The 15,049-nt window shown below is 44.9% G+C and overlaps 1 pseudogene; it reads left to right on the forward strand.

Moving 5' to 3' along the window:
• Positions 1–2,793: 2,793 nt before the first annotated feature.
• The window catches only part of LOC137254248 (nuclear pore complex protein Nup160 homolog), a 29,087-nt pseudogene continuing 16,831 nt past the window's right edge, over positions 2,794–15,049 (forward strand).

Below are 15,049 nucleotides of genomic sequence, written 5' to 3' on the forward strand. Positions count from 1 at the left end.
TTTACGTTTCACTTGAACAAGTAAAACGATCTCATTAATTGTGCTATAAGTTTAAAAGGTTCACGCTTTACCTGAACCTGTAAAATAATTTCGTTGAGTTCACAATAAATTTAAAAGTTCACGTTCTACCTGAACAGGTGTATGACTCCCGTAATTTTTCCATGAATTTAAAAGCATACGTTTTACTTGAACTTGTGAAACGATATTTTTTTAGTCCTAGTTGCGTTTATAATAAATTTCCTAGTGCATAGTACATATTAGTGTTATTATAATATGTGTAATACCAAATTGTTGTTCTGTTAAACTCAAAGTAAATCTAATACAACAACCTATTAATTTTGTAAGGGGGCCCCAATTATCAGAAGTTGTATCCAAACTGTACAGCCCTAAGATAGATTTGTGAAAAGAAAGGAGAAAAGGGCATTTAACCAAATTTCTACAAAAAAAAAAGATTTTTTTTATTACACATATAGTATAGTAGATTATAAAACAAACCAATTATTATTACTTTCAATGGACCGTCGCAAAACGCGGCTCACAATAAATTTTTCTAAAAACTTACAAACAGGAATAGAGTTCCTCTTTAATTAGGCTCGCATTTTCGATTGCTATATTTTTTTTTATAAAATTATTTATAAGCTTAAACATATTCAAAAACCTTGCAGTAAGAACAGAAAAAGAAAGCTATGTTAGTAATAATGAATATTGAATAAATTTGTTAACAATATGGGAATGCTGGCATCATTATTGATCTAGAAGGTACGTAGGGTGATCAGGTAAGGGGCCACCGAAATTCAGGTGCGTCGGTGGCCATGGATTTGAGGGTGGGTATAAGCACCGGGCGTCGCAACAACACCCGCGGCGTCCCTCTATATATTCGGCCCTTTATGTTTATTTTCCTTTTGGTTCTTTTATTTTATTTTCAGCAGTTTTTTTTGATTTTCAGAGTAGTAACCGGTCATGTCCGGTTCGGTAATTTTTTTTGTGTCAGTTTTTTTTTTTGAATTTTTTGGAATTTAGATTTTGAATGCCAACGGTCTGTCCGTGACATGCGGTTCGGCCGGATGTTGTTTTATTTTGAATTTCAAGCGTTTTGAGTCGGTCTCTGCGCTTTTTGACAGCTAGTTTTGATAGGCATGATAGGAACTTTTTTTCTGTTTATGGCGCAGGAACAGTAAGGTTGGCAAGGACCCGCCCCAGCCGACAATGACTAGCCACTGTGCACCACAACATCATGCCGACCGCCTTCCTTACTGCTTCCACTGTAAATGCGTTTCCATAACAGATGGCGCCCAACGCGATTTGGTGCCTGAGGCGCTGTCGCGCTGATCATTCCGGGTCAACTTGTGAAGTTGACCATCCCACCAGTCCGAGGTGAGCAGCCGAAGGAGCAGCCACCTGCGTTGCGGTGGGATGGTTGGGCGGATCAAGTTGTCCGAAGTGATCATCGTTGACAGTTGCTGAGGCCGCCATAACAGATGGCGCCCAACGTGGCGCCTGAGGCGCTGTCCGCGAGGGTCAACCTGTGAAGTTGACCATCCCACCAGTCCGAGTGAGCAGCCACAGAAGCTGCCACCTACGTTGCGGTGGGATGGTTGGACGGATCAGGTTGTCCGGGCTGGTCATCGGGGGCAGTGGCCAAAGGGGTCACGGGACTTCACGTCAGTCTCCGGGATTTTTTTTATTTTCACCCGATGAGGCAGTGCTGCACGCACTTTATTTTTTTTGTTTGTAAGTCGGGGTTTTTTTTTCCGGAAGTTGTCCGTTAGTCGGCATAGGAAAAATATTTGTCCGCTAATTGGGTTTTTTTATGTCAAATTTTTTCTATTTTTTTTTTAGTTTCCCTCATGCCGAATTTGTGATGTCAGGTATGAGTGAGTGTGTGATTTGTAGGACCCCAGCTCATCCCACGTCTCAGGTGGCAACCCATAGTGCCACCTGGACTGTGACGGGTTGAGCTGGGATTCAAAGTGGCACTCCTTCCTGTCCCACCAGACTGGGGGAGCGGTTCCGAAACCGCTCCACCCATTGCGGCGGAGGCAGGAGGGGTGTCCAGAGTGAATGGACGGGAGGCCTCAACACCCCCAACCAGTCCCAGGGGCAAGGACCTGGAGACTGCCCCTGCGTTGCGGCTGAGCGTGTTGAGACCGACCCGTGTGTGCCTGGAGCGGACCCTAGTGGCCCCAACCAGTCTCGGAGGGGGGCCTTAAGACCCCCTCGCATTGCGGTTGGGAGCACTAAGGACATGTATGAATGTATCTGTGTTTTTTTTTCTGTAGCCCTGCTGCCTTCTAATGATGGGATGTCAGCATTCCCATCACCACCTATATTGTATATTTTACTAACTATTTTTTTCCCAGCTTTGAATTTCTTTGTCGATACGATAGTCGAACAAAGAACAACACACAAAAAATTTTTTTTTCTCGCATATGTATAAATATTCACATTTCTTTTTTTGACAAATCCTCGCCTAAAATATAGGGTGGAAGGAGGGTGAGTTTAGACCTTTTACATAACCCCTAACGGCCTTAAGTTTGGCAGTAAATAAAAGCATTTTTCCGAATACTAGGATCTAACAAACTACGACCTAACAAAAAAAAAAAATTTTTTTTTAATTATTATGTCACGCGAGCAGTCGTACGGCCAACCGGGCCGAACTACTCCCTTTGGGAGTGCGGGAAGCTTCCGGGGGAACCAGAACCGGGGCGGTAGTAATAGGGGGGTTTTTCCCAAGGCCAGGCGTCCCTTGGTGGTGCACACCCCAGTAGGGGACATTACGGAGATCCCGCGCTAATGAACATAGGCTCGGACCTGAACGATCCGCGCGACAAAATAGACAGACCTATAAGCACCAGCAACCTTAATGCGCCTCCAGTAAGCGCGCATGATATCTCGGGGCTAGTGACCAATGTGTCGACCTATGCACCCGATGGAGCTGGAGCTTTACCACCAAATCAGGATATAGGAAATTTTGGAGACGCTACAAGTGATCGGGCGAATACCCTAGGTATGCAGGACGAAGCCAATCGTGGAGGCTCGTGGGTGGACATGCTACACCAACTGTTCCAGGCTTCGCAGGAGGAAATGCGGAGAGAGATGGGGTCAATTCGAAGCAATATGGACCAGCTCTACGCCGCTCTCGAATCCGCGCAGCAATCAAACCAGCAACACAGGAACGCAATTAGGATGGACCGTAACCCATTTCCAACGGGAGTACCACCAATGTACCCGACTCCAAGCAGCATAGCAGTAAAACCGCAGGAGTGGAAAATCTCATTTGACGGCACTGGGAGCGTAGCCGATTTCCTTTTCAAACTGAAAACCTTGTGTGAGCGCACACAATGCCCTGACGAACAAATAATGGCTAGTTTCCACTTATTCCTTTCTGGACGAGCCGAAGAATGGTACTGGCTTTTCACGAAACAAAACCCAAACGCGAATTATGTCTTTTTGTGCTACTCACTGAAAAGAGAGTTTGGCACTTTGAAAACTGACCACGAGATCATGATGGAGATTTTCATGCGAAAGCAGAAAGCAAGTGAGTGCTATGACGTGTTTCACACGGACATAATCTCCTTGAAACGTCAACAGTAGCCTTAAGCTGATGCTTTTCAACGCAGATGTAAGGAACCTTCATGATCTACGCGATGTAGCACGCAGAGGTGAACAAGTGCTGAACGAAAGCAAGCTGTTGGGAGCCACTTACCCAGGACGGCATGTAAGCGAAGCACGCGTGACAACCCCGGACATGAGGATAGAAGGCGAAGACGTCGAGATGGATCCGCAGATAGAGGCGCTGGAATATCGACGCAGCAGGCGATCGGACTATTCCGGAATCCAATGCTGGAATTGCCAGGCAATGGGGCACTCCTATATATATTGTGAGGAACCCATAAAAATCCTTTTTGTTTTAAATGTGGGTATAAGGGGGTATTTACTCCTAAATGCCCTAGGGACCATCGCAGGCAGGGAAACCAGTACCCGAGCGAGAAGGCGGGGGAACCTCGTTCGGCTTCATAGCTCCCACATCAGCCAGTGCTCGAGGCGTCATCCCGTGCGCTCAACCAGAGGGTGAATCTCTGCATGGAGGTGATACGCTTCCGAGGTGCAGTAGTACCCTGGCGGAGGAGCCCTCAAACGTGATAATAACTTACCCTGACAGTACGGACAATTCGAATAGTTCCGAATCCGAGAGTCAAACGTCCTCATCCGCGACGGGCGAGCGTATCAAGATTCTGCAACGCCAGCATAGGGATGTCGCTTGCCAAACACAATTTTCACCAAACCTAGAAGAAATGGAACATAGGTATGAACAAATAAGACAGACCATTTTCGAACAATACCCGGTATCGGACAATATTTTGAAGTGTAGGAAGAGATACCACAGGAGAGTACAGGAGCGTAGACTGCTGCAAGCCACCACGTTAACGCTTACAGAGGATGAAAGGCCTCTAGTAAAGGCTAAAATTAGAGATAGCTTTCTTGTAGGGCTGTTGGACTCGGGAGCCAACGTCTCCATCTTAGGGAAAAATGGAGTAGAATTCCTAGAGGATGACGGCTTCGAATATCAGCCCTTACACGCGTTCGTATATACCGCGGGCGGCAACAAGCAAAAACTTTTTGGCTCAGTATCCCTACCAGTCAAAAATATCACAAAGGTTATTCGTTTTTACTTTGTTCCCTCATTGCTCCAAGAAGCATACTTCGGGGTAGATTTTTGGAGAGCATTTGCGTTAGCTCCCGAAATATTCCCAAGCGTAGAGTGTTTAGAGGTTAGTTTTGAGAAGGAAGAAGAACTTAACCTGCACGAATTGTCACCAACGCAAAAATTAGAATTGCAAAAGGTCATCGAGACGTTTCCTTCATACGAGAAATTAGGCCTAGGGCAAACGAAATTAGTGGAGCATCACATCGACACCGGTGATGCTGTACCTATAAAAAGCAAACATTTCCCTCTTTCGCCACCGAGGCAAGCCGAAGCTTTTAAAGAACTAGACAGGTTACTCGAATTAGGAGTTATAGAAGAATCCAAATCCCCGTGGTGTAGTCCTGTAGTACTGGTCCGGAAACCAGGTAAAGTTAGGCTGTGCCTAGATTCGAAGAAGGTCAACGCGGTGACTAAGAAGGACTCATACCCCCTGCCTCATATCAACGGCTTATTGAGCAGACTCAAGGACACGCATTTTATTAGTGGCATTGATCTGAAAGACGCGTTCTTCCAGATCAAACTGACAGAGTCCTCCAAAGAAAAAACAGCATTCGCAGTTCCGGGGAGGCCTCTGTACCACTTCAAGGTGATGCCATTTGGTCTGTGCAATGGACGGCAGAATATGAGTAGGCTGATGGACAAGGCAATCCCTTCGCGTCTGCGAGAGAATGTCTTCGTCTACCTAGATGATCTAATGGTGTGTAGTACAAATTTTGAAGACCACCTGAAATTGCTGGCGGAAGTGGCTAACTGTTTGAGAGAGGCAGGTCTGACAATAAACGTCGAGAAAAGTAAATTTTGCCAGAAAGAAATACGCTATTTAGGGTACCTGATAGGCAGCGGGTGTTTGAAAGTGGATCCGGGAAAAATAGAAGCAATGCAAAACTTCCCGGTCCCTAAATCCCCTCGGAAAGTGCGTAGGTTTGTGGGCATGGCGAATTGGTACCGAGCGTTTATTACCAACTTTGCTGACTTGGCAGGTCCCTTGACCGACTGTCTCCGCAAGTCAGCAGGCCCGTTTAAGCTTACTCCTGAAGCTATAGAGGCATTCGAAAAACTAAAAGTAGCCTTGAGTTCGGCGCCTGTCTTGGCCCAACCAGACTTTTCCAAAGAATTCGTAATACAATGCGACGCTTCCAAAATAGGTGTTGGCGGAGTGTTGTTCCAGGTCGATGATGAGGGCGCTGAGCATCCAATCGCATTCGTGTCGAAAAAGCTGAATAATGCTCAACGCAATTATACAGTAACCGAGCTGGAATGTCTTGCAGCCATAATCAGCGTGAAGCGTTTCCGACCCTATGTCGAAGGATTACCTTTTCGGATTATTACGGACCACTCCAGTCTCAAGTGGCTGATGACACAAAAAGACTTGAGCGGGAGGTTGGCGAGATGGTCACTCTTAATGCAAAGATACGACTTTAGAATGGAACATCATAAGGGCACCCTGAATGTAGTACCAGACGCGCTGTCGCGTTTTGATGCTGACGAGTTAGCTTTCACTACCACACCCGGAGAAATAGATTTAGTCTCCCGAATTTAGCAGCAACGAATATTTAGACTTAATTCGGAACGTCACCGAAAACGAGGAATCACTTCCGGATTTGCGAGTTGTGGACGGTGTAATTTTCAAAAGAGTTAAGTTTCGTCAGGGGATGGAAGGGGAAGAAGACTCGCTGTGGCGTTTATGGCTGCCAAAAGGGTTGACTAAGGAAGCAGTGCGATTAGCACATGACGCTAACCGGAGTTACCATGGCGGAAGAAGTACTTCTGGCCGCAGCAGGCTAAGGACGTCAGGGACTACGTCCAGCATTGTGACACCTGCAAAACGGTAAAACCCACCAATCAGCAGTCGAGACCACCTATAGGGAGTACCTTTGAATCCGAAAGGCCATTTCAGCGGTTATATTGCGACTTTCTAGGGCCGTATCCAAGATCTAAGCGGCGTAATCAATTTATTTTTATAGTATTAGACCATCTTTCAAAATACGTTTGGCTAAAGCCCATGCAAAGAGCCACCACTGTTAACGTTATAAATTACTTCGCCTCCGAAATTTTTCCGACTGTGGGGGTTCCTGAATTTATCCATAGTGACAATGGTAAACAGTTTATCTCGAAGGAAATGAACCAATTTTTAGTAAATTACGGGGTGACGCACGTGAGGACGGGGCTATATTCTCCCCAAGCGAACGCATCCGAACGCGTCAATAGAGAAATTGTTTCTAAGATTAGGATTTTCCTGAAGGATAAGCCTGACCACACCGATTGGGATAAGCATATACCCGAAATTTTATCAGTTTTGAGAAGTGATTTTCATACAGCGATTCAGTGTTCCCCATACTTTGCATTATATGGCCAAAATATGGTCCAACATGCCTCCACGTACAAAATTTTAGAGAAGCTTGGCAGCTTTCGAGAAGACCAAGTTACGATAGTAAGCAGAACTGACAAGTTGACTAATATTCGTGAGCAAATCCGTAAAAATTTAGATCAGGCTAAGGATAGGGGAGTAACCACCTATAACAAGCGCTCTAGAGAAGTCAACTACAAGGAAGGTCAGGAAGTTTTCCGAAGAAGCTTTGCCTTAAGTAACTTTAAACAGGGTATTAACGCCAAATTCCTGCCGAAATACCTTAAGTGTCGTGTGCTCCGAAAAATAGGCAATGCATTGTATGATCTCGAGGACCTAAACGGGAAATTGATAGGTCGCTTCCATGCTTCGGACATTCGTCCGCAATGAACCAACAAGGGCGTTTCTTTTGCTAAATTACAATTTGATCTTTTTTTTTATATATCTACCAATCGGACTTTTTTGTCTGGGCGTTTTGGCGGTCGGGGACATCTCACCCAGTATTCTCCCCGAGCACTGACCTCATAGGATGTTCACGCGCGTACTCACCGAGGACCGTGAACACCCTGGCAGTCCACACTTAGGTCGGACTAGCCTTTCGGAGTTTTGACGAGTTCTCCAGATCAAAATGTCTACACCTTTTTTTTTGATTTTGCATTCCTGTGGGAGCGATACCCACTAGAAATCATCTTTCGGAGTTTTGACGAGTTCTCCATAACAAATGCCTAATTGCCGCAAAGCCCTTTTAACTAGGAAACAGAAATAATTCCCAACTTGACTGAAATTTTTTTTTGATGGACCCATGTTGCCCGGCTAGCTTCGTAGTAGGACTTTGAGACTCTTATCTCAGGGGTGAGTCATGCCCCACGTTGATTGACATCGGAGGTCCCTGGCAGTGGCTTCCCACAGATGATCCGGTTTCCTGTTCGCTTCATCGTCAGGTCTTCAAAGCGAAGCAGGTTTGTTACGGTCTGCTGCTACGGTCTACGGCTACGATCCACTTGGGAGCGTGCTCACGCGAACACACCTAGCGATGTGGCGAAAGTTGCGATAAAAAGATATCGAAAAACAAGAAAAAGACAGACCGGCGATCTTTAGCGAAAAAATTGCATGCGTTTCCGGGCTTAAAAACGAAAAAGGTGGAAAAGTTTTTGTGAAGCTAGAAATATAGAAGACATCCATATTTCCTTTTTGCTTCACGACAACGCAAACGAAGAAATATTAGAAAAGCTACATTCACCGAAACAAATAAAGAAAAGAAGCGACATTTAAATCCGACGGCAGTGAAAAACCTATTAATTGCACACTGCTTGCCGTTTAACTGAGTCCCACATTCTTATCGACCAACTACCCGGTCAGCACATTGGTAAAATAAGTGTTGTGAATAATTTTACGCCCTTTAATTGTGGCGAAGCTTTTAACCAGTATCGAACAGTTTGGAATCTTTCGTTTTTTTGCAATTTTCTGCGGACCAAAAAGGACATTTAAGGAACATTTAACGAATCTTGCTGATACGACAGCATCGACAAGTCCGAATCCAAATAACAAGCTTTTAGTAGTGCAGGGTCAAGCGAATTACTAGAAGACTTTTAAACCAACACCTCTGCCTCCAGGGCCAGCAGTACACTGCAGCGTAATACAACGAACACCCAGTTAGCACCAAGTCATCCAGGTCATAAAAGTCAACACGAAGTTTTTATTGTCACCAGGTTCACTCGATCACCTCGAACCACGAGCGCAACAACCACCAGGCGGTACCACCGACCCCAATACTACTAGCGCATCCTTATTAGCTGCGTTCATACCGGCTATAACAATACTAGCACAACCCTTATCAGCTACGACCAGATGGGCTACAATAGACCAGCTACAATGACAATCACAGGGCAGCGAATATAGGCCTGCGGCCAGTCCAATTGCGATAACGAACATCAGCGGTTAAGCGGTGAGTTCGTTCCAATACTGAAATAAAATTATGTATTTGTAGCCTTAACCTTTTCTTTTAAAATTATATTTTTGACTCCGCAACATTATATAATGTCAATATACCAACATACTCAAGTTTAAGGCTATCACCCTAGTGTAGAATTAAAGCGAATGTGAATACGAATGCAATATGCACAATGACCAAAGGAAATGAAAAGTTTAGAAAAAAAAGCAATTCTTGTTGTACGTTCAAAATTGTTGCATACAAAAAAAAAATTACCCAACAAAAAAACAAAGCATATTTTAATGGTCATAGGTGTGCAATTTATACTGCCTGTGAAACAAAAAAAAAGTGTTTCAGGTATTAAAATTTGCTTTGCGATACGGTAGAAATTTACCATTACATTTTTTTTAATTGATGCAATCGTTGCGAATATGATTTTGGAATGAGCAAAAGTGTTGATATTGTTTCTGTAAGGAATAAAGTTTTATTGGTAATTCAAGTTCAGTTGCATTATCAGCTAAAATGCATTAAATCTATATTAAGAGACGCAAATAACAAGTAATGCGGATTAGCTTGCATTATCAAAACAAAAACTTCTTTTGTATACATTTTTTGTTGACTGAGTTGAACTAAGCCCGAAACAATACCAACCCTGACTGTTACATGTAAAACAGTTTACGTTTCACTTGAACAAGTAAAACGATCTCATTAATTGTACTATAAGTTTAAAAGGTTCACGCTTTACCTGAACCTGTAAAACAATTTCGTTGAGTTCACAATAAATTTAAAAGTTCACGTTCTACCTGAACAGGTGTATGACTCCCGTAATTTTTCCATGAATTAAAAAGCATACGTTTTACTTGAACTTGTGAAACGATATTTTTTTGAGGGGTAGGATTCACCCCAAGTTTAGTCCTAGTTGCGTTTATAATAAATTTCCTAGTGCATAGTACATATTAGTGTTATTATACTATGTGTAATACCAAATTGATGTTCTGTTAAACTCAAAGTAAATCTAATACAACAACCTATTAATTTTGTAAGGGGGCCCCAATTATCAGAAGTTGTATCCAAACTGTACAGCCCTAAGATAGATTTGTGAAAAGAAAGGAGAAAAGGGCATTTAACCAAATTTCTACAAAAAAAAAAGATTTTTTTTATTACACATATAGTATAGTAGATTATAAAACAAACCAATTATTATTACTTTCAATGGACCGTCGCAAAACGCGGCTCACAATAAATTTTTCTAAAAACTTACAAACAGGAATAGAGTTCCTCTTTAATTAGGCTCGCATTTTCGATTGCTATATTTTTTTTTATAAAATTATTTATAAGCTTAAACATATTCAAAAACCTTGCAGTAAGAACAGAAAAAGAAAGCTATGTTAGTAATAATGAATATTGAATAAATTTGTTAACAATATGGGAATGCTGGCATCATTATTGATTTAGAAGGTACGTAGGGTGATCAGGTAAGGGGCCACCGAAATTCAGGTTCGTCGGTGGCCATGGATTTGAGGGTGGGTATAAGCACCGGGCGTCGCAACAACACCCGCGGCGCCCCTCTATATATTCGGCCCTTTATGTTTATTTTCCTTTTGGTTCTTTTATTTTATTTTCAGCAGTTTTTTTTGATTTTCAGAGTAGTAACCGGTCATGTCCGGTTCGGTAATTTTTTTTGTGTCAGTTTTTTTTTTGAATTTTTTGGAATTTAGATTTTGAATGCCAACGGTCTGTCCGTGACATGCGGTTCGGCCGGATGTTGTTTTATTTTGAATTTCAAGCGTTTTGAGTCGGTCTCTGCGCTTTTTGACAGCTAGTTTTGATAGGCATGATAGGAACTTTTTTTCTGTTTATGGCGCAGGAACAGTAAGGTTGGCAAGGACCCGCCCCAGCCGACAATGACTAGCCACTGTGCACCCCAACATCATGCCGACCGCCTTCCTTACTGCTTCCACTGTAAATGCGTTTCCATAACAGATGGCGCCCAACGCGATTTGGTGCCTGAGGCGCTGTCGCGCTGATCATTCCGGGTCAACTTGTGAAGTTGACCATCCCACCAGTCCGAGGTGAGCAGCCGAAGGAGCAGCCACCTGCGTTGCGGTGGGATGGTTGGGCAGATCAAGTTGTCCGAAGTGATCATCGTTGACAGTTGCTGAGGCCGCCATAACAGATGGCGCCCAACGTGGCGCCTGAGGCGCTGGCCGCGAGGGTCAACCTGTGAAGTTGACCATCCCACCAGTCCGAGTGAGCAGCCACAGAAGCTGCCACCTACGTTGCGGTGGGATGGTTGGACGGATCAGGTTGTCCGGGCTGGTCATCGGGGGCAGTGGCCAAAGGGGTCACGGGACTTCACGTCAGTCTCCGGGATTTTTTTTATTTTCACCCGATGAGGCAGTGCTGCACGCACTTTATTTTTTTTGTTTGTAAGTGGGGGTTTTTTTTTCCGGAAGTTGTCCGTTAGTCGGCATAGGAAAAATATTTGTCCGCTAATTGGGTTTTTTTATGTCAAATTTTTTCTAGTTTTTTTTTAGTTTCCCTCATGCCGAATTTGTGATGTCAGGTATGAGTGAGTGTGTGATTTGTAGGACCCCAGCTCATCCCACGTCTCAGGTGGCAACCCATAGTGCCACCTGGACTGTGACGGGTTGAGCTGGGATTCAAAGTGGCACTCCTTCCTGTCCCACCAGACTGGGGGAGCGGTTCCGAAACCGCTCCACCCATTGCGGCGGAGGCAGGAGGGGTGTCCAGAGTGAATGGACGGGAGGCCTCAACACCCCCAACCAGTCCCAGGGGCAAGGACCTGGAGACTGCCCCTGCGTTGCGGCTGAGCGTGTTGAGACCGACCCGTGTGTGCCTGGAGCGGACCCTAGTGGCCCCAACCAGTCTCGGAGGGGGGCCTTAAGACCCCCTCGCATTGCGGTTGGGAGCACTAAGGACATGTATGAATGTATCTGTGTTTTTTTTTCTGTAGCCCTGCTGCCTTCTAATGATGGGATGTCAGCATTCCCATCACCACCTATATTTTATATTTTACTAACTATTTTTTTCCCAGCTTTGAATTTCTTTGTCGATACGATAGTCGAACAAAGAACAACAATACGTGTTCGCGCGATTTTTTTTTCCACACAAAAAATTTTTTTTTCTCGCATATGTATAAATATTCACATTTCTTTTTTTGACAAATCCTCGCCTAAAATATAGGGTGGAAGGAGGGTGAGTTTAGACCTTTTACATAACCCCTAACGGCCTTAAGTTTGGCAGTAAATAAAAGCATTTTTCCGAATACTAGGATCTAACAAACTACGACCTAACAAAAAAAAAAAATTTTTTTTTAATTATTATGTCACGCGAGCAGGCCGAACTACTCCCTTTGGGAGTGCGGGAAGCTTCCGGGGGAACCAGAACCGGGGCGGTAGTAATAGGGGGGTTTTTCCCAAGGCCAGGCGTCCCTTGGTGGTGCACACCCCAGTAGGGGACATTACGGAGATCCCGCGCTAATGAACATAGGCTCGGACCTGAACGATCCGCGCGACAAAATAGACAGACCTATAAGCACCAGCAACCTTAATGCGCCTCCAGTAAGCGCGCATGATATCTCGGGGCTAGTGACCAATGTGTCGACCTATGCACCCGATGGAGCTGGCGCTTTACCACCAAATCAGGAGATAGGAAATTTTGGAGACGCTACAAGTGATCGGGCGAATACCCTAGGTATGCAGGACGAAGCCAATCGTGGTGGCTCGTGGGTGGACGTGCTACACCAACTGTTCCAGGCTTCGCAGGAGGAAATGCGGAGAGAGATGGGGTCAATTCGAAGCAATATGGACCAGCTCTACGCCGCTCTCGAATCCGCGCAGCAATCAAACCAGCAACACAGGAACGCAATTAGGATGGACCGTAACCCATTTCCAACGGGAGTACCACCAATGTACCCGACTCCAAGCAGCATAGCAGTAAAACCGCAGTAGTGGAAAATCTCATTTGACGGCACTGGGAGCGTAGCCGATTTCCTTTTCAAACTGAACACCTTGTGTGAGCGCACACAATGCCCTGACGAACAAATAATGGCTAGTTTCCACTTGTTCCTTTCTGGACGAGCCGAAGAATGGTACTGGCTTTTCACGAAACAAAACCCAAACGCGAATTATGTCTTTTTGTGCTACTCACTGAAAAGAGAGTTTGGCACTTTGAAAACTGACCACGAGATCATGATGGAGATTTTCATGCGAAAGCAGAAAGCAAGTGAGTGCTATGACGTGTTTCACACGGACATAATCTCCTTGAAACGTCAACAGTAGCCTTAAGCTGATGCTTTTCAACGCAGATGTAAGGAACCTTCATGATCTACGCGATGTAGCACGCAGAGGTGAACAAGTGCTGAAAGAAAGCAAGCTGTTGGGAGCCACTTACCCAGGACGGCATGTAAGCGAAGCACGCGTGACAACCCCGGACATGAGGATAGAAGGCGAAGACGTCGAGATGGATCCGCAGATAGAGGCGCTGGAATATGGACGCAGCAGGCGACCGGACTATTCCGGAATCCAATGCTGGAATTGCCAGGCAATGGGGCACTCCTATATATATTGTGAGGAACCCATAAAAATCCTTTTTGTTTTAAATGTGGGTATAAGGGGGTATTTACTCCTAAATGCCCTAGGGACCATCGCAGGCAGGGAAACCAGTACCCGAGCGAGAAGGCGGGGGAACCTCGTTCGGCTTCATAGCTCCCACATCAGCCAGTGCTCGAGGCGTCATCCCGTGCGCTGAACCAGAGGGTGAATCTCTGCATGGAGGTGATACGCTTCCGAGGTGCAGTAGTACCCTGGCGGAGGAGCCCTCAAACGTGATAATAACTTACCCTGACAGTACGGACAATTCGAATAGTTCCGAATCCGAGAGTCAAACGTCCTCATCCGCGACGGGCGGGCGTATCAAGATTCTGCAACGCCAGCATAGGGATGTCGCTTGCCAAACACATCTTTCACCAAACCTAGAAGAAATGGAACATAGGTATGAACAAATAAGACAGACCATTTTCGAACAATACCCGGTATCGGACAATATTTTGAAGTGTAGGAAGAGATACCACAGGAGAGTACAGGAGCGTAGACTGCTGCAAGCCACCACGTTAACGCTTACAGAGGATGAAAGGCCTCTAGTAAAGGCTAAAATTAGAGATAGCTTTCTTGTAGGGCTGTTGGACTCGGGAGCCAACGTCTCCATCTTAGGGAAAAATGGAGTAGAATTCCTAGAGGATGACGGCTTCGAATATCAGCCCTTACACGCGTTCGTATATACCGCGGGCGGCAACAAGCAAAAACTTTTTGGCTCAGTATCCCTACCAGTCAAAAATATCACAAAGGTTATTCGTTTTTACTTTGTTCCCTCATTGCTCCAAGAAGCATACTTCGGGGTAGATTTTTGGAGAGCATTTGCGTTAGCTCCCGAAATATTCCCAAGCGTAGAGTGTTTAGAGGTTAGTTTTGAGAAGGAAGAAGAACTTAACCTGCACGAATTGTCACCAACGCAAAAATTAGAATTGCAAAAGGTCATCGAGACGTTTCCTTCATACGAGAAATTAGGCCTAGGGCAAACGAAATTAGTGGAGCATCACATCGACACCGGTGATGCTGTACCTATAAAAAGCAAACATTTCCCTCTTTCGCCACCGAGGCAAGCCGAAGCTTTTAAAGAACTAGACAGGTTACTCGAATTAGGAGTTATAGAAGAATCCAAATCCCCGTGGTGTAGTCCTGTAGTACTGGTCCGGAAACCAGGTAAAGTTAGGCTGTGTCTAGATTCGAGGAAGGTCAACGCGGTGACTAAGAAGGACTCATACCCCCTGCCTCATATCAACGGCTTATTGAGCAGACTCAAGGCACGCATTTTATTAGTGGCATTGATCTGAAAGACGCGTTCTTCCAGATCAAACTGACAGAGTCCTCCAAAGAAAAAACAGCATTCGCAGTTCCGGGGAGGCCTCTGTACCACTTCAAGGTGATGCCATTTGGTCTGTGCAATGGACGGCAGAATATGAGTAGGCTGATGGACAAGGCAA

This window comes from Eurosta solidaginis, chromosome 5 (genome assembly GCF_040869045.1).
Source record: "Eurosta solidaginis isolate ZX-2024a chromosome 5, ASM4086904v1, whole genome shotgun sequence".
Lineage (NCBI taxonomy): Eukaryota > Metazoa > Arthropoda > Insecta > Diptera > Tephritidae > Eurosta > Eurosta solidaginis.